The sequence below is a fragment of the Somniosus microcephalus genome, chromosome 8 (assembly GCF_052327205.1).
Source record: "Somniosus microcephalus isolate GS21.2 chromosome 8, FLI_Smic_1.0, whole genome shotgun sequence".
Classification (NCBI taxonomy): domain Eukaryota; kingdom Metazoa; phylum Chordata; class Chondrichthyes; order Squaliformes; family Somniosidae; genus Somniosus; species Somniosus microcephalus.
Genome location: NC_140994.1, coordinates 171,443,005 through 171,462,859, shown reverse-complemented (window position 1 = coordinate 171,462,859; position 19,855 = coordinate 171,443,005). Strand labels below are relative to the sequence as shown.

The 19,855-nt window shown below is 46.0% G+C and overlaps 1 protein-coding gene across 5 annotated transcripts in view; it reads left to right on the top strand.

Annotated features, from left to right (window-relative positions):
* The window catches only part of LOC147113931 (uncharacterized protein KIAA0232-like), an 84,900-nt gene that overhangs the window by 18,570 nt on the left and 46,475 nt on the right, over positions 1-19,855 (top strand). For 4 of the 5 annotated variants that reach the window (XM_085995362.1, XM_085995365.1, XM_085995366.1 and 1 more), the window contains one exon: positions 570-652. The exons of the other annotated variant lie outside the window; for it this stretch is intronic. The gene's annotated coding sequence lies outside the window, so the exon portion shown is untranslated. The remainder of the gene's footprint in view (positions 1-569; positions 653-19,855) is intronic. 5 annotated transcript variants of the gene reach the window in all.

Below are 19,855 nucleotides of genomic sequence, written 5' to 3'. Positions count from 1 at the left end.
GCCTTCCATCCTATCACAGACCTTCCCTTTTGTTCTTTCATCCCCTCCCCCATTTCCCAGCCCCTAAACTTGCTTTAAAATCTGTTCCTTTTCCTGCTTGTTTCCAGTTCTGACGAAAGGTCTTCGACCTGAAACGTTAACTCTTTTTCTCTCTCCATGGATGCTGCCTGGCCTGCTGAGTTTTCCAGCGTTTTCTGTTGTTATATCTGATGTGCATGGCCTTTCACCTTTAACTTTAGCACAGACTTAAATTTATTGTTTAAAACTGGAAACTCTAGAGACACTCTGTCATATGGGCAGATCGCCCTTAGGTTTTTTTTCCACTTGATGGGCTCTACTTGGCCTGTTGTGCATATTAAATAAATGGATCACCTTGATCTCAATATTTTAGGCCAATGAAATTAGATTTTAGTACATTCCTTTGCAGTTTCTGAAAAAAAGCTCCTTTTTAAAAGTTGATATTATTTAGGAATTTTGTCAGAATGTTGAAGCCATTACTTATTAAAACAGGTCTTGTACCTTGTGTGCAAGTTACATTTTATATGCATGTTTTTGTTCTTTCAATCCAGGGGAAAGACTATACACCTTGTAGCTTCAAGCTTCTGCCAAAACGAGCATGATATTGGGGTGTGCTTTTTAAACTGGTGTTGCGGTAAGTTAAACTTAATAAGACCGTCGCTTAGTGTGATGCCAGTGACCTAATATACAGACATTGAGCAGATCTTGAATAATAGTGGCCTGTGTATGCTTTTCTAATTATTTTCACTTTTCTAGTTATGCCACGCTTGGATTGAGCATAATGTCCTGTACTATTTTGTGTTCTGTATGCCAGCCTCTCTTTTTTAAATGATTTCAATATTATGACTCCAAACAGATTCCACAAATATTAGAATAAAAGTAGCTATTTCAAACTGCTAAAATATATACATTTTTACTAATTTTACATACTTCAGTTCATTGAATGTCATTTCTTCATTCACTTTTTTTTCCTGGGATGTGGGCGTTGCTGGCAAGGCCAGCATTTATTGCCCATCCCTAATTGCCCTCGAGAAGGTGGTGGTGAGCCGCTGCAGTCTGTGGTGAAGGTACTCCCACAGTGTTGTTAGGGAGGGAGTTCCAGGATTTTGACCCAGCGATGAAGGAACAGCGATATATTTCCAAGTCAGGATGGTGTGTGACTTGGAGGTGATGGTGTTCCCATGCGCCGGCTGTCCTTTTCCTTCTAGGTGGTATTGGTCGCAGGTTTGGGAGGTGCTGCCAAAGAAGTCTTGGTGAGTTGCTGCAGTGCATCTTGTAGATGGTACATACTGCAGCCATGGTGCACCGGTAATAGAGGGAGTGAATGTTTAAGGTGGTGGATGGGGTGCCAATCAAGCAGGTGGCTTTGTCCTGGATGGTGTCGAACTTCTTGCGTGTTGTTGGAGCTGCACTCATCCAGGCAAGTGGAGCGTATTCCATCACACTCCTGACTTGTGCCTTGTAGTTTGTAGAAGGGCTTTAGGGAGTCAGGTGGTGAGCCACATGCCGCAGTATACCCAGCCTCTAACTTGCTTTTGTTACCACAGTATTTATGTGGCTGGTCCAGTTAAGTTCCTGGTCAGTGGTGACCCCCCAGGATATTGATGGTGGGAGATTCGGCGATAGTAATGCCGTTGAATGTCATGGGGCAGTGGTTAGACTCTTGCTTGTTGGAGATGATCATTGCCTGGTACTTGTGTGGCGCGAATGTTACTTGCCACTTATCAGCCCAAGCCTGAATGTCGTCCAGGTCTTGCTGCATGCGGGGCTTGCCTGCACTTAAGTATTCCTGATACCTTTTCTTGTTCTGCCTATTTCATCAAACTTTTCAGTCATGCCCCTCTAACAATTAAAACTTACCTATTCATTTTCCTTACCACTGATTGAGTCTTCCAAGCTTGGTCTCCAAGATAGCACTGTTCAGCACCCCTCCCAATGTTCACAAATCCCAGGACCCTTATCCACTCCTACAAATTTGTTCATTTTAATGCAGATTTATTGATTGTAATTTGGCCACATGCAAACTTCTCTGAAAGGAGATGATGAACCAGTCTAATCTCTCAAAATACCATTTGAAAACTTTAACAACCATTTTTTTTCTCTCAGCCTCTTGCTACACCAAGATTAAATATACAACTTACAACATGACTGGCTTATAGAAACATGCAAAATTTATTTTAACTTGCCTATAAGTTGTCGAGCATTCTCTTTTTCCCCCCCCCCCACCCCACTTCTTGGCTGGCATTCAGTGCAAAATGCACTTCAATGCAAATACAATGGCCCAGAAATTCAGGTCGGGGGCTTCCCGTGGGTGCAAGCCCCCGACCTGCACTTGCCTACCGCGCTAGCCATTGAGCTGTGGGCCCGCGTGGGATTCCAATCCTGTGCCCCCTCCAATTGCCGGCACGCAGTGCTTGCGTATCCCAGGGGCGCAGTTAGTTCGATGCGTCCCCTGGGATCACGTGGGCCATGGAGAGCCAATGGTAGCAGGGAATGCTTCATTCATAAGTTTGACAGGAAGAGCTGTCAAACCTATAAATACTATAAGCCCCAAAACATCACTAAATCTTCAAATAAATTTTTTTTAAATCACATTTTTAAAATAAACTGTAAATTACGTGAAATAACTATTTTAAACAATAATTTAAATTTTTGAAAAGATTAATTACATTTTCTAACGGGGCTAAAAATAAACTTACCTTTCTTTAAAGTATTTAAAAATAATAAACCTGTGGAAAAAATGTTTTAATAATTAATTCACCACTTACCTTGTAAAAAGCAGGCCTTACGCCTGCTTTTTAAAAGTGTAACTCCTGGAGACTTACCCTCCCGGGAAAACCTGCAAAATAAAACGTAAGTTCGATGCGCACGCGCAGCCTCTCCTGCGCATTCGTTCCACCTCTGAACCCCTTCTTTCAGGGGAACGGAAGTGCCGGTTTCCTGCGCATGCGCAGTGCATGCACAAAACCGGCACTTCCATTGGGCTTACGGGTGAGTACCCCATGCGTACTCGCCCGTGGAGACCTGAATTTCTGGGCCAATATTAAAGGCTGGAATGCAGCCAGGTACCCCAGACAACTGAGATAGGGATGGGTTGGGACAGATTCTTTTCAGCCCACCTCCCATCAATGCTGCAAGATTAAAGACCCCACCCACCGTCCAATCCTACCATTTTGTGCCCCTCCTAATCTCATTGGACCCTGCCCACCCCTCCCAATCATGTCCCAATTGCTTCCACAGTCTGGGGACTTTCTCCCAGGTCTCTTGGAACCCTATCCAGACCTGGGGATTTTCCTCCTATCTCCGAGTCCGGAAGTAACTTCCTAGTGCTTCCAAACCCTGTACGCCCCCATGTTTTGCAGCACCTTAAGACTTGCTTCAGTGCCTCAGGCCCTGGTATCCTCCTGAGAGCTGCCATCTCTTGGGGCCCTCCACTCTCTGTACTGACAGGCCCTGGAACCCCCATCTGCCACTGTGTTGCCATTCCACAGGATCCCTGCCAGTGCTGCCAAACCCAAGGAATTTCCCAGGAGAATAAACCCCATATTCCATCCCCAATGCTACCAAAGCATGTCTCCCTCCATAGTGCTGCCATATGATAGAATCACTTTCTGAAGCTTGGCACCCTCCATAACTGCACCCTACCCAGTATCGCCAAACTCGACACATCTGCTTTCAATCTGCTACATGTTGTCTACCCATCTTTCTGTGCATCGTGGGATTTTTTTTTTTTTTTTAAGGTTGAGATAAAAAGTACAATAATAGTGTTTGTCATGACCAGCCCAATTGCATTTTTATTACATAATATTCTGAAATTTGTAGAAATGTTTTGGGAATCAAGTACCACGACTCTGCATTTCTCTGTGAAAGCTGTAGATGAGTAGCCTTCATTATTATGGTCTTTTGCCTGTGTAATTAATGCTCTTTTACCTTTTTAAAAGTCCAGGATAAACAGTAAGGTGGCAGGTGAGATGTACCAGTTTGGAGGTAGGCCTGGTATTTAGCAACTCTGGGAAGATGGAAGGTACTGGTCTTTGGGGGCTGGAGTTTAGCAGCACTGTGGAGGGGGGGGAAGGTTGCTGTTTCTTAGGTTTAGTAACACTCAAGGGTAGTCCTGGAATTTAGCTGAACTGGAATGGGGATCTTGGTGTATTGCACTGGGCTCCTGGAGTTTTGCAGAACTGGGGGTGGTTTCCTGGGGTTGACAGCACTTGGTTGAGAATCTTAATGTTTTGCAGCACTAGGGGATTGAGGTTTATCAGCATAGATGGGGAGGCTCCTGAGATTTGGTAAAATTAAGGGGTGGGCCTGGAGTTTGGCATCAGAACAATGGGAGAACTTCGGGTTTTGCAGCACTTGGGGTGTAACAAAATTGGAGAGAGGAGAGTCCTGTTGTTTGGCTGTACTGCAGGTGTATTTCTGAGAGGTGGTATCATAAGGAAGGTGGGATATTTTGCCCTGGAAGCACTTGGGGGTGGTTAGGGGATGCTGGAACCTGAGAGCAATAGACTGGGGTAGGGGTTGCGGTCCAGGGCTCTGGGTGCACTGTGGAAGTTACCCCAGCGTCTGAGAGGGGTATCCTGGTGTCTGGCAGCATTGAAGGAGGAGGCAGGCGAAAGAGATTGTGCCCCATCCCACCCCTGATCTTGTCACGGCCCATCAAAACCCATTGTGGGCCTGAAGCCAGTTTTTGGATCTGTACGTGCTTTGTTATAAATACTAATATACAGTTGGCAAATGTAGTAAAAGGTGCATTTAGCAGTGGAAAGGCTGGGGGAAGGTTTGAGATGGGTTTGAGCATACAAGGTGTGACTGTGTTGAAGATAATCGGGAAAGAGTGCACTGGTTGTGCATTGGGCTGGGAGGATGGGGTGGTCCAATGACATGGATACAGGTGGACTCTAATCAGTCACATCAGCTGTACAAACATTGGCCATCAGTGAAAAATGAGCCCAGGCACTCGGCAGCAGTTAAACCTTGGGGCAAAACTTAGCACATTTCCAACAGGTGTTGGGCAATTCTGCCATGTTAGTTATATTATAAATTGTATTTTTTTTACCTTGGTGCAACTCTGGCTAAGGGAATTTAACAGAGGACAAAAAAAGTTGTTTAAGTGATTTGATCAGTTCAACTTCTTGACTGGGATTTGAGCATTGGTTGTTTCCAGAAGACTTCAGTAGTTTTTCATTGGAGGGTTTGCTATCTGCTTTTCGATTGGTATGGTGCCTACCTGTTGAATTGTGAATACAAAATTTGAGCCAATGGGTGTAAATGTGATATAGATTTCCTATACCATAAGTGTGACATCTGAGGTGTTAGAGGAAGTGTGATCGACAGGAAGTATATGCACAGGTAAACTTTTTCTAACCTTGCTAATTGATCTCCCAAAGAATTACTGAATTAATCAGAAGATTAACGACAGGAGTCATACCATGAAACTTCAATTTTAATTAGTAGTGTATTTTTAAAAAGCTGTTTTCTTACCTCTGAACTTGCCCAAGAGTGAAGAAAATGACTAAAGGATTACTCTGGCAGCTGCTCCAATCGGCACTTGCTCCATTTATTGGCAGTGTAAACTAAACTCTAAATTTAAATGATGATTGGGCTGATTGCTTGACGTCTGTATGGCCCGCTGTTACATTAACCAGCTGGAGACATACTTCAATGCTAGGCTGGCTGAGAGAGGCAGAACAGGAACATTTTAAATCATGCTGCTGATTAAAATTAGGTTTGTTTCTTACTCTGCCTTTGTGAAAGTCTCTCCTTAGTTCATTCTCTTGTATGCCCTGCACAGTTTGTAGCTTGCTCTCTACGTTTTGTATGTCGTTTGTCATTTGGTACTCTGTCCCTTTCGAACAATTTCTGAATGTATTTCCATTATACACATCTTCCCTCTCGCAACACATGCACACTCGCAACAATTCCTCTTCTTCATACAGGTCCTCATTCTACTTGAAATACACTATCCCTGACACACACATGCTCCCTTTCACCCTCTCGCTCTCCTTTGCACCCTGCTTCCTTGGTCGAAGCACGCCATCTCTTTCTTGAGATGAATATTTAGCAACGACGTTATTAAATTTAACCATTTGAATTGTCGTCTGTGTTTTTAGTACCTTCATAAAAGTTCTTACTGCAAGGCCTCAGCCTGGCCCCAAATTGAAATTTTTGCTCAGTGCAGTAATGATATGAGCTGATTTTGATATGCAAATGTAACAGGAGTAGGCCATTTAGCCCTTTAGTGTTCCGCCATTCAATCAGATAATGGCTGATCTGCACTTCGACTTCATTTTCCCACCTTCCTCTATATCCCTTGATACTCTTACCTAACAGAAGTCTATCTATTTCTATCTCGAAAGCTCTAATTGTCCTCGCATCGACAGTCTTTGAGGAAAGAGTTCTAAATTTCTACTACCCTTTGTAGTGATGGGAGTGAGGGTGTGGTAGGAAGGAGTATGGATAGTGGGAAGGTGAAGGGGACACAATGGAAGCGAGGCATTTGGCAAAAACATCCACTAGCCCAATGGCAACAGGAGACAACAAAATATAATGGAAAGTGCTGGTAAATGTCAGAAACACCACCTTTTCCCCTTTAACCTATGCGCTGAACACTTATGTCCCTTTCTCACTCCATAATTCTACATTCTCTGTCATGCTCTGCCCAAGGGCAGATGGCGAGACCCCTCTCTCCCTCAACCTGTTTCCCACTTGCCCTCCCTTCCTATCTGTTTCTTTCAAAAAATGCTGCTTTGAAAATTCAAATTTAAAAAATCAATTTAGAATGAGGAAAGACACTTTGTGCACCCCTAATTTTCTATCTCTATCCCTCTCTGTAGAAGCTAGAACGTCTGTCTCACAGGTGTAAATGATTAGCATTGACCTTTTCTAATGGTCATCCAAATACAGGTGCGATAATTAGCTTCAGAATTTAATTTTTTTCTGAAAGTTGAACTAACCCACCCCCCCCCCCCCCCCCCCCCCCCAAAACAAGCTACACCAATTTAATGCAACTCATGGAACTGACCGCATAATATGTCTCAAATTGTGTTACTTTGGTCAAGTTCAAGAGCTGTATAAATGTTATATCTCTTGGATCATGTGGCAACATGTTTATACAATGGCAGTTGACCTATGTGCAGGTTTTTTTGCTCTTTGTTCTAATATCTTTTTATAAACCAGTGATTTGATTTTGTGCCGTGAGTCATAGAGGAATATCTGAGTGAGGTGAGTCTTGTATCTCATTGTTGAATGACCTCTTAGACCCATAGGCCTGCAGCCTGGGACTGTAGTTTAAATGTCCTTTGGTTGCTCTTAGTCAGTTTCCACATGGTATGGAATGAAAATAGATCTGTGTAATCTGTCATGCTTAAGACATTGTATTTCAGACTAAAGTATAAAAAAGAAAAAAATAAGCAATTATTTTGTGCTTTTATTTTCTAAAATTGAAATTAAAATTGTACCTTCAATTCTGCAAACTTCCTCATCAAACAGCAACTAAATTTGAATTGACGTCAGGCTGTTACTTTCAGCAATTAGACTGTGGCCCTGAAGGATGAGACCAACTTTGGCAGTGGAATATTACATGGTATAATGCTCCTGTCATAGAATAACACTTCTGCCAACTTACTATGATCAACACTATAGGCAATCCACTAAGTTACATTAAAAGAATACATGCAGTTTAATGAATGTAAACTTTGGGCAGTTGGGTAACTTTCAAGTATTTTTCCTTTGTTCAGTCTTCCTTTATACCTCCTCTCCTGAAGGCAGCACAACATGCTGCAGTATGATTCTGTTGCGTGTAATTTCTCTCTAACATCTTGCCCACGTGGCTACTCTTCATAATGAGTCTGGAAAGCGAATGAAGGGCGGCTGCTTGATCATTCTAGCTGATTCTGACCCTGTCCTCACCTGATGTCCACTGTTGTATTTATGTCAGGATCACTCTCTCTTCATTTATAATATATTTTCATACATAAATGTCAAGCTTTTGAGATGTTATGTCAAAATGAGAAGAGGTATGCATAAATCAGAATTGTTACTATGCCAGTAACAGTTTCATTTCTCATATTTATCTCATACCAGAACAATCTCTACATGGTAAAATCTGTGATGTGCACTCCCATTTTGTTCATTTAGTTTTTAATTCAGCAAACTTCTAATGCTCAGCCTAAATGGATTATTCAGAGCCACAGCACTGTTTTCTTATGAGATCATCCAGTTTTAAACAGCTTTTCAACCCCTTATTTAAATATGAAGCTTTGGGTTACAGTTGTGTGAGTAAGTGAGAAGGTTTCAGCAAATTTGAATTGGTTTATGCATTCCTATCTGCATTTCTTCTTTATATGGGTTCTTTTCCATACAGCACCAACTCTTTCCAGTAATAACATTAGTTGCCTTCCAGGAACTTCTTAGATTCCATTTTAAAGTTTGTGAACTAAGTCACAAGGATATTATGTTCACGAGTACAGAGAGATCAACTTCTGGAGTGTTTGTGTTGAACACATTGCTTTAATGTAAGCAACAGGATTGAAAAGTTCCATCTGTATTGCAGTGTGGATTGTGATGACATGCTGTCTAAAATATGTAATCCGCTCTGGATTATCATAGCCTGAAAACAATAACAGATGGTTTAGTGGAGGTGTAAGTAACTGTTAATTCTTATTGTTGTGGCATTAATCCACAGGAAGGGTTGGGGGGAGGTGGCTGGTGTTTAATTATCAGGTAAAAACAACAGCAACATTTCAGATAGGCATCGTCATTTGTAGAAGAATGTTGCTATTTATATGCTTTAATAAAATCAAAATTGTTCACAAGTTGGCAGTTACAATTGCGATCAGTCGTGTCATGTGTACTTACCCCTCACTTTATAACCCTCATTGTGTACCAAGCCCACCCTGAGTTTCTCTGCACTGAGAGACTCCTCCCCGCCCCCCCCCCCCACCGCTCCCCCACCTGCACCCTTGCCTCCAACAGCAAATGTGAGGAGCTCATGGACTCCTTTTGTTACTGAGATTGATACCATTCATTCAGCTGTCTCTACTCTTTCCCCCCCCCCCCCCAGTTCCCTTTGCCTGCCCAGCTAAGGTTCCCCCTGAATGCATGTCTTTCTCTAGTTTCTCCCCTATTTTCCCCCATGCCTTCTCTGGGCTTATCTTGTCCCTGAAACCCAACTCCTGCTACCTTGATCCCATCCCCTCTAAACCTGACCACCCAACTTCCCTTCCTGGGCCCCATACTTGCTGACACTGTAAATGCTTCACTCTCCGAGTACTATCACTCTCTCCCTTTCAAAACCACAGTCGTCATCTCCTCTCTTTCTCCCCCCCCCCCCCCCCCCCACCAAAAAAAAAAGTGCCCTTGAATCCTCTGTCCCTTGGAAAGTTACTGCTCCATCTGCAACCTCTTTCCTCTTAAGTTCTTGAACATGTCATCACCTCCCATATTCATGCCTCTTTCCCACAACACTCAGGCCCCAGTGGCTCAGGTGGAAGGAAAAGACAACACTGTCTTCAAATGCCAGTATAATGTGCACAGAACTCTAAAGTGTGCTTGTTAAATTCAAGAGTATTTTGAATTCTTTACTGGCCAGTGTTTCAGATTCAGATTTCAGAATCTACAGTGCAGATAGAGGCCATTTCGGCCCATCGAGCCTGCACCGACACATATCCCACCCTATCCCTGCACTGACACATATCCCATCCTATCCCTGTAACCCCACGTATTTAATCCCCTAACACTAAGGGTCAATTTATCATAGCCAAATCAACCTAACCTGCACCGGCAGTTCTTAGAATTTTACTAAATACTCATGCTCTAACACTTTCTTTGACCCTTTCTTCTCAATTGTACATAATTATTGTTTTGCAAAACTCCAGCTTGTAGCCATCATGTATAAATGCTTTATAATTATATAAAATGTCATCAGCCCCTTCATTTTTTGTTTGTAGTCTGAAGGAATGGTCATAATTGGCTGAGATTCTGAATACTAACTTGAACCACAGTGATCATCTTTTTGATTCAGTTGATTTGGAGGTTCTTTCAATATTTTTAGCAAGTCCTTGTTTTTCTCTTCATTTAAAAACCTATTTGAAAGGTTTGTATTAAAATGATCCTTCAATTTGTTCAGATATGAAGCAGTGGACAATACTCTATCCACCATATGATGCTGCAGGAGTTTTCATCCATCAAAAATACATTCGTGACGGGAAAGGAATGAACTTTTACCTTTTTTAAAAAAAAATCAGTTGAGCTTAAAGTTGTGTCTGGAAAAAAAAAAAATCTGAATTGGAGCCAAGACCCACCACAGAAGATAAGCTTGTGAGGGCAGTTAATATATTTGCCACACTGGAGGCCAGAGCAGGCCGCCTTAAGAAATAATGGTCTTGAACTTATGCCATGCAACACTAGTAGGTGAGCGCTTGATTCATTCATTTGAAATTCCTCTCCACTATTTTAGTGTCGGTATTAATCTCTTTAATATAAGTTGGTTAACAGCTCTGCTGGTATCCCACCGCATAATTTCTCGTCCTCCCCAATCCACGTGTCGCAGATGCATCTGTCCATGACAGCATTGGTAGCAGTGACCACCGCACAGTCATTGTGGAGACAAAGTCCCGTCTTCACACTGAGGACACCCTCCATCGTGTTGTGTGGCACTACCACTGTGCTAAATGGGATAGATTCAGAACAGATCTAGCAGCTCAAAACTGGGCATCCATGAGGTGCTGTGGGCCATCAGCAGCAGCAGAATTGTATTCCACCACAATCTGTAACCTCATGGCCTGGCATATCCCTCACTCTATCATTACCAGCAAGCCAGGGGACCAACCATGGTTCAATGAGGCGTGCAGAAGAGCATGCCAGGAGAAGCACCAGACGTACCTAAAAATGAGGTGCCAACCTGGGGAAGCTGCAACACAAGACTACATGCATGCTAAAAAGTAGAAGCAGCATGCTATAGACAGGGCTAAGCGATCCCACAATCAACAGATGAGATCAAAGCTCTGCAGTCCTGCCACATCCAGTCATGAATGGTGGTGGACCATTAAACAACTAACGGAAGGAGGAGGCTCCATGAATATTCCCATCCACAGTGATGGTGGAGCCCAGCACGGGAGTGCAAAAGACAAGGCTGAAGCGTTTGCAACCATCTTCAGCCAGAAGTGCCTACTCCTGAGGCCCCCCACTATCACAGAAGCCAGTCTTCAGCCAACTCGATTCACTCCACATGATATCAAGAAACAGCTGAGCGCACTGGATACAGCAAAGGCTCTGGGCCCCAACAATATCCCAGCTATTGTGCTGAAGACTTGTGCACCAGAAATAGCCGCGCCTCTCGCCAAGCTGTTCCAGTACAGCTATAACACTGGCATCTATCAGACAATGTGGAAAATTGCCCAGGTATGTCCTGTCCACAAAAAGCAGGACAAATCCAATCCAGCCAATTACCGCCCCATCAGTCTACTCTCAATCATCAGCAAAGTGATGGAAGGTGTCATCAACAGTTCTATCAAGCAGCAATTACTCATCAATAACCTGCTCACTGATGGCTAGTTTGGGTTCCGCCAGGACCACTTGGCTCCAGACCTTATTACAGCCTTGGTCCAAACATGGACATAGAAACATAGAAGATAGGAGTAGGCCCTTCGAGCCTGCTCCGCCATTCAATGAGATCATGGCTGATCATCCAAATTCAGTACCCTGTCCCTGCCTTCCCCCCCATATCCCTTGATCCCTTTAGCCTTAAGAAATATATCCAACTCTTTCTTGAATATATTTAATGAACTGGCCTCCACCGCCCTCTGTGGCAGAGAATTCCACAGGTTTACCACTCTAGGTGAAGAAATTCCTCCTTATTTCAGGCCAAAAGAGCTGAATTCCAGAGGTGAGGTGAGAGTGACTGCCCTTGACATAAAGGCTGCATTTGACTGAGTGTGGCATCAAGGAGCCCCAGTAAATTGAAATCGATGGGAATCGGGGGGAAAACTGTCCACTGGCTGGAGTCATACCTAGCACAAAGGAAGATAATTGTGGTTGGAGGTCAATCATCACAGCCCCAGGACATCACTACAGGAACTCCTCAGGGCAGTGTCCTAGGCCCAATCATCTTCAGCTGCTTCATCGATGACCTTTCCTCCATCATAAGGTCAGAACTGGGTATGTTAGCTGATGATTGCACAGTGTTCAGTGCCATTCGCAACTCCTCAGATAATGAAGCAGTCCATGCCCGCATGCAGCAAAACCTGGACGACATTCAGGTTTGGGCCTGATAAGTGGCAGGTAACATTCGCACCACACAAGTGCCAGGCAATGACTATCTCCAACAAGCGAGCGCCTAACCATCGCCTCTTGACATTCAACAGCATTACCATCGCTGAATCCCCCACTATTAATATCCTGGGGGTCACCAATGACCAGAAACTTAACTGGACCAGCCACATAACTACTGTGGCAACAAGAGCAGATCAGAGGCTGGGTATTCTGCAGCGAGTGTCTCACCACCTGACACCCCCCCCCCAAAGCCTTTCCACCATCTACAAGGCACAAGTCAGGAGTGTGATGGAATATTTTCCACTTGCCTGGATGAGTGCAGCTCCAACAACACTGAAGAAGCTCAACACCATCCCGGACAAAGCAGCCTGCTTGATTGGCACCCCATCCACCACCTTAAACATTCACTCCCTCCACCACCGGTGTACCGTGGCTGCAATGTGTACCATCTACAAGATGCACTGCAATAACCTGCCAAGGCTTCTTCGGCAGCACCTCCCAAACCCGTGACCTCTACCACCTAGAAGGACAAAGGACAGCAGGCGCATGGGAACACCACCACCTCCAAGTTCCCCTCCAAGTCACACACCATCCTGACTTGGAAGTATATCACTGTTCCTAAATCGTCACTGAGTCGAAATCCTGGAACTCCCTCCCTAACTGCACTGTGGGAGTACCTTCACCATACGGATTGCAGCAGTTCAAGCTCACCACCACCTTCTCGAGGGCAATTAGGGATGGCAATAAATGCTGGCCTTGCCAACGAATGCCCACATCCCATGAACGAATATTATAAAAAATTTAAAAAAAATCGGGGCCAACGTGTGCCTTGTAGGCTTGCTTGAAGAGGCAGAAATGAAAATATGGTATTTCTCATCTACAAGGTTTGCTCACTAGAATTCAACCTGTTTGAAATTGATAAGATGCATCATATGCTACATCTAGACACCTTTGCATCCAATTGTCCCAGAATTTCAATTGTTAAACAGCTCAGGTTTAATAAACAATAGTTGTAGCAAGGAAATTGGACAGTATTGACTCAATTCAAAACGGTGTTTTTTTGGAATTTATTGCCGAGTTTCAGAAGCAGTTGTCTAGATTTGGTTACTTAAAGAAACTATGATGGAGTTTGGCTACTTCTAACCAACTAACTTCCTGATCAAACTACAAGGAAAGGCAAGAATCTTCAACTCTTCCCAAGAGGCTGAGGAATTCTACAACTACAAATTTTGTCCTCTTATTCATGGCTGGAGCACAATTAGGACCTTTAAAAATTAAGTAATAGTTGTCATTTTTTAAAAAATATTCTTAGTATCAGCGATTAAAAGAGGAGGGAGGTTGAAGGTTCTAATACTAATTCAATGATTTAAACGAATTAGTGTCTCTTTTGGGAATTAAGTATGCAGTTTGATCCAGGATAAATGTCCATTAAGGAATATGTGTCTGAATTTAATGTACTACTTTTGATTGTGTGGCTTTTAAGTTGCTGGCCTGTACAGAATTTACTGTGACAAAGGAAACTCTGGTCAGAAATTTAGCAAGTCACCAAACCTGACTTGAACAGCACACGTGATCTTTGCACATAATGCAGTTTTCACCGTTCTGAATCTGCCCACTGGAAACTGGATGAATGCAGAGCACCAGCAGCCTTGCCACGTCATGGACTGTTTTCATTGCCATTTGTTTTTCCAAATGAATTATTAAAGAGCCTCTCAAAATATGAGATGATGGTGAACATGAATCATGTTGGCATTTGCACAAAGAGGGTTCTGAAATCCTCTTTGGACATTCAGTTTAAATAATTTGACGAAGATCATTTCAGACAAGAGGAGGTGCTTGGAATAATTTTGGTCAGGGGAATGCCTCAACCAAAATTCCTGAGTTTTGAGAAATTTGCTGGAAATAGAATTGCCACAGTGCATTTTTTGTCTAAATGCCACTGGCTCCTGCATTTGGAGAAGGTTGTTACTGTCAAAAAATTCAGAGTGGACTAAATGAATAATGCTGTCTTACTAGGATTACAGTACGAATTGGATAAATATTTAGCATCTCATAATGCTTGCATGACTTGCACACAAGCTTTTCTGTAGAACCTACCTAACTCTCCATATAGATAGTTATAAATGAGTCATGCCAAAGGAAACCACTGTCTACATTATGGTTAGGTGGTGGAGACTTAATTCAGTTTACATTGATGTTGCTGTAGGATTAGAAATGATGAAGTAGGGCCCACATCTAAGGTTGCAAGGACAGATCAAGAACTGGTTCCCATGCTGTATATGTTGAACCTTGTGCTGGCTAGCGTCTTTCTGTAGAATGAGTTTGTCTACGTGAACAAGCGCTTTTACAGTCTAGCTCGTAAATTAAGAACCTCCCTCTAATTTCAGTTGCGAGCACTTTTTTTTTAAACTGCCGCTCCTTACTGTAACCCCCACCACCGGATTTTTTTTAATCTATGATTATGTTCGAGTTGAACTTTTATTCAGCCGTTTCTTCAGACTGTAGCATTAAACTTTGTGTTACAACACGGCGGGGAAGTAAGAGAATGGCCCAGAAATTCGGGTCGGGGGCTTCCCGCGGGTGCAAGCCCTCGATCTGCACTTACCTTGCGCGCCGGCCGTTGAGCTGTGGGCCCCCCGTGGAGTTCCGATCCGGGGCCTGGTCCAGCTGCCGGCGCGCAGTGCTTACGTATCCCAGGGGCGCAGTTAGTTCGATGCGTCCCCTGGGATCACGTGGGCCATGGGCAGCCAATCGGAGCAGGGAATGCTTCATTCATAAGTCTGACAGGAAGTGCTGTCAAGACTTATAAATACTACGGCCCCAGAACAGCACTAAATCTTCAAATACATTTTTTTAATCAGCTATAAATTACATGAAATAACTTTTTTTTAAACAATTTAAATTTTTGAAAAATAATTTTATTTTCTAACGGGGCTAAAAATAAACTTACATTGCTTTAAAGTATTTAAAAATAATAAACCTGTGAGTAAAAAATGTTTTAATTTTAATTAATTCACCACTAACCTTGTAAAAAGAGGGCCTTATGCCTGCTTTTTACATGTCTAACTTCTGCAGACTTGCCTTCCCGGGCAAACCTGTATATATAATAAAAAAAAAAAAAAAAAAAAGTTCGATGCGCACGCGCAGCCTCTACTGCGCACACGTTTGACCTCTTAACCCCTCCTTTCAGGGGAACGGAAGTGCCGGCAGGAAACCGGCACTTCCATTGGGCCTACGGGTGAGTACTCCGTGCGTACTTACCCGTGGAGACCTGAATTTCTGGGCCAATGTATCATTTGATGGTGGATATTTTTTTTGTTTCAAAACCAACACCTCTGCATTTTGTCCAGTGAAAGTATGAACTGTGATCGTGATTTATTTTGTAGTAGTGTACAACATCTGGAGAGGTACCACTGGTGTAATGGCGACCATTGTAAAGCTAAATTTCAAACTTAAGGGCAGCACAGATGGCCACCTTAACATTAAAGATCATTTTTAATGTTTGAAAACAATTTTACTAACATCATAAATTGGCCAGTGATCGGAAGTGTATTTAGCTACACGTGTTTGGCACTGCTTCCCCAAAAAGCTGCTAACGTGAGCAGGCAGTATAACTCTGCCATACCTCCTTACTCTACTCCTAAAAGTAGTATCAGTATCAAGGCCATAATAGTTTCCATTTATATAGTGTCTTTAATGTAGAAAATGTCCCAAGGCACTCCAAAGGGATGACAAGCAAGTAAATAAGTAAAAGATTGGAAACTAAGCCACTGTAGGAGAATTGGGAGACTGGTGATTGCCGAGAGCTGTTTTAAAGTTTTTAAAGATGGAGAAGTTGAGAGGTGGAAGGTTTTAGGGAGGTAATTCCAGAGATGGAGCCAAGGTGGCTAAAGGCTCTGCTGCTGGTTGTGGCGCAAAGGGAGGGAGGGGATGTACAAAATTGGAAGACTAAAGGTTACAGGAGGGGGTGTAAGACTGGAGGAGGTTGCAGAGGTGGCCGTGGGGGCATTTAAAGATGAGAATGAAGGTTTTTAATTCAATACGTTGGGCACACAGCCAATCAAAATCAGTGAAGCTAACGGGCGGGCAGGACAGGAAATGGGCAGTTGAGTTTTGGACATGTTCTTGGAGGAATGAGGTTGGGAGACTGGGTAGGATGGCATTGGAGAAATAGAATGGAGGTGACAAAAGTCTGGGTAAGGGTTTCAGAAGTGGTAGGGATGAGTTAGGGGCCGAAGCAGGTAATATTGCAGTCTTGGTGGTGATGAATATGATCTAGTTCACGATGTGCTGTTAGTGATGGTAACTGAGCAAACAAAGCCATTAAGTGTGTCAGCTAGCATGGGTGCCTGGAGGGATAATTGAGTGGTCCAGAGTTGGGTGGAGAGGGGATTGAGGGAGCAGGAGATGGGTCTCATGGACGAGAGGAGCTTTTAGAGGGTGGGGAGACATTGCAGAGTGCAGGGGATTAGAGCTAGAGTGGGTGGGATACTGGAGCGTGATCTGGAGCAGAGGAAGATAGGAAGAGGGTAGCAGCAGCAGAAGCAGCTGAATACATGATCTCAATCTTAGAAACACAGAAATCTATGAGCTGTTCACACTTGGAGTTAATGTTGAGGAGGTGGGTTTGGGGAGGTGGGTTTGGGGAGGTGGGTTTGGGGAGGTGGGTTTGGGGAGGTGGGTTTGGGGAGGTGGGTTTGGGGAGGTGGGTTTGGGGAGGTGGGTTTGGGGAGGTGGGTTTGGGGAGGTGGGTTTGGGGAGGTGGGTTTGGGGAGGTGGGTTTGGGGAGGTGGGAGGTGGGTTTGGGGAGGTGGGTTTGGGGAGGTGGGAGGTGGGTTTGGGGAGGTGGGAGGTGGGTTTGGGGAGGTGGGAGGTGGGTTTGGGGAGGTGGGAGGTGGGTGTGGGAGGTGGGTTTGGGGAGGTGGGAGGTGGGTTTGGGGAGGTGGGAGGTGGGTTTGGGGAGGTGGGAGGTGGGTTTGGGGAGGTGGGTTTGGGGAGGTGGGAGGTGGGTTTGGGGAGGTGGGTTTGGGGAGGTGGGTTTGGGGAGGTGGGTTTGGGGAGGTGGGAGGTGGGTTTGGGGAGGTGGGAGGTGGGTTTGGGGAGGTGGGAGGTGGGTTTGGGGAGGTGGGAGGTGGGTTTGGGGAGGTGGGAGGTGGGTTTGGGGAGGTGGGTTTGGGGAGGTGGGAGGTGGGTTTGGGGAGGTGGGAGGTGGGTTTGGGGAGGTGGGAGGTGGGTTTGGGGAGGTGGGAGGTGGGTTTGGGGAGGTGGGAGGTGGGTTTGGGGAGGTGGGAGGTGGGTTTGGGGAGGTGGGAGGTGGGTTTGGGGAGGTGGGAGGTGGGTTTGGGGAGGTGGGAGGTGGGTTTGGGGAGGTGGGAGGTGGGTTTGGGGAGGTGGGAGGTGGGTTTGGGGAGGTGGGAGGTGGGTTTGGGGAGGTGGGAGGTGGGTTTGGGGAGGTGGGAGGTGGGTTTGGGGAGGTGGGAGGTGGGTTTGGGGAGGTGGGAGGTGGGTTTGGGGAGGTGGGAGGTGGGTTTGGGGAGGTGGGAGGTGGGTTTGGGGAGGTGGGAGGTGGGTTTGGGGAGGTGGGAGGTGGGTTTGGGGAGGTGGGAGGTGGGTTTGGGGAGGTGGGAGGTGGGAGGTGGGAGGTGGGAGGTGGGTTTGGGGAGGTGGGAGGTGGGTTTGGGGAGGTGGGAGGTGGGTTTGGGGAGGTGGGAGGTGGGTTTGGGGAGGTGGGAGGTGGGTTTGGGGAGGTGGGAGGTGGGTTGTGGGGAGGTGGGAGGTGGGTTTGGGGAGGTGGGAGGTGGGTTTGGGGAGGTGGGTTTGGGGAGGTGGGTTTGGGGAGGTGGGAGGTGGGTTTGGGGAGGTGGGAGGTGGGTTTGGGGAGGTGGGAGGTGGGTTGTGGGAAGGTGGGAGGTGGGTTGTGGGAAGGTGGGAGGTGGGTTGGGGGAGGTGGGAGGTGGGTTGGGGGAGGTGGGTTGGGGGAGGTGGGAGGTGGGTTGGGGGAGGTGGGTTGGGGGAGGTGGGAGGTGGGTTGGGGGAGGTGGGAGGTGGGTTGGGGGAGGTGGGAGGTGGGTTGTGGGAGGTGGGTTGGGGGAGGTGGGAGGTGGGTTGGGGGAGGTGGGAGGTGGGTTTGGGGAGGTGGGTTTGGGGAGGTGGGAGGTGGGTTTGGGGAGGTGGGAGGTGGGTTTGGGGAGGTGGGAGGTGGGTTTGGGGAGGTGGGAGGTGGGTTTGGGGAGGTGGGAGGTGGGTTTGGGGAGGTGGGAGGTGGGTTTGGGGAGGTGGGAGGTGGGTTTGGGGAGGTGGGAGGTGGGTTTGGGGAGGTGGGAGGTGGGTTTGGGGAGGTGGGAGGTGGGTTTGGGGAGGTGGGAGGTGGGTTTGGGGAGGTGGGAGGTGGGTTTGGGGAGGTGGGAGGTGGGTTTGGGGAGGTGGGTTTGGGGAGGTGGGAGGTGGGTTTGGGGAGGTGGGAGGTGGGTTTGGGGAGGTGGGAGGTGGGTTTGGGGAGGTGGGAGGTGGGTTTGGGGAGGTGGGTTTGGGGAGGTGGGAGGTGGGTTTGGGGAGGTGGGAGGTGGGTTTGGGGAGGTGGGAGGTGGGTTTGGGGAGGTGGGAGGTGGGTTTGGGGAGGTGGGAGGTGGGTTTGGGGAGGTGGGAGGTGGGTTTGGGGAGGTGGGAGGTGGGTTTGGGGAGGTGGGTTTGGGGAGGTGGGAGGTGGGTTTGGGGAGGTGGGTTTGGGGAGGTGGGAGGTGGGTTTGGGGAGGTGGGAGGTGGGTTTGGGGAGGTGGGCTGGGGGAGGTGGGTTTGGGGAGGTGGGAGGTGGGTTTGGGGAGGTGGGTTTGGGGAGGTGGGAGGTGGGCTTGGGGAGGTTATTATTGTGGAGAAGACAATTGTGGGTCACCCTTGCCCTCCAGGATGATCCTAGAGTAGTGAAGATTTGGCTGAGGGTGAGGCATGGTAATGTTAATATATCCAAGCTAGGAGCAGCAGTAGAAGACCGGGTGGACTGAAGTGTTTTGAAGGGGAACCAGCAGAATAACTTGGATGGTGTTTGGTGAGATAGAAAAGGTTCAGGGTAGCAGTGGAGGCAGCAGCCAACAAGTTGGAGCTGTGGGGACCACAAATGTGCCAGCATGCCTAGGCATGAGAAGATGTAGGAAATGGGCTGAAGGGCAGAAGAACAAGCAGAGCAACACTTTGGATTCAGAAACCATTAAGGCGAAAGGAGTCAGCAAAAGTAGCATGCATTGAACTCCCTACATCAGGGGCAAGCAGCATGTTGTGTAACAGAGTTGTTGACTGCATTTTTCTTCAGTACTGTATATTTGTCTCACGTAATAATATGTCGCTATCATAAGCTATGGTGAAACTCTGATTCACTTGTGTGTTACCTTGGCTTTAAGAACACTGTTTGAATGCCTCGTGAAAAATGCTGAGATGTGTAGCCTCATATTTGGCACAAACACTGGGAGTTATTTTTACCCAGGCTGAGTGTGCTCATTTGACATTTAATCAGTGCACTGTCAGGTGACTGAAAAACAAAAAACATCTGTCAAGTTTGTGACTGCCAAACTTT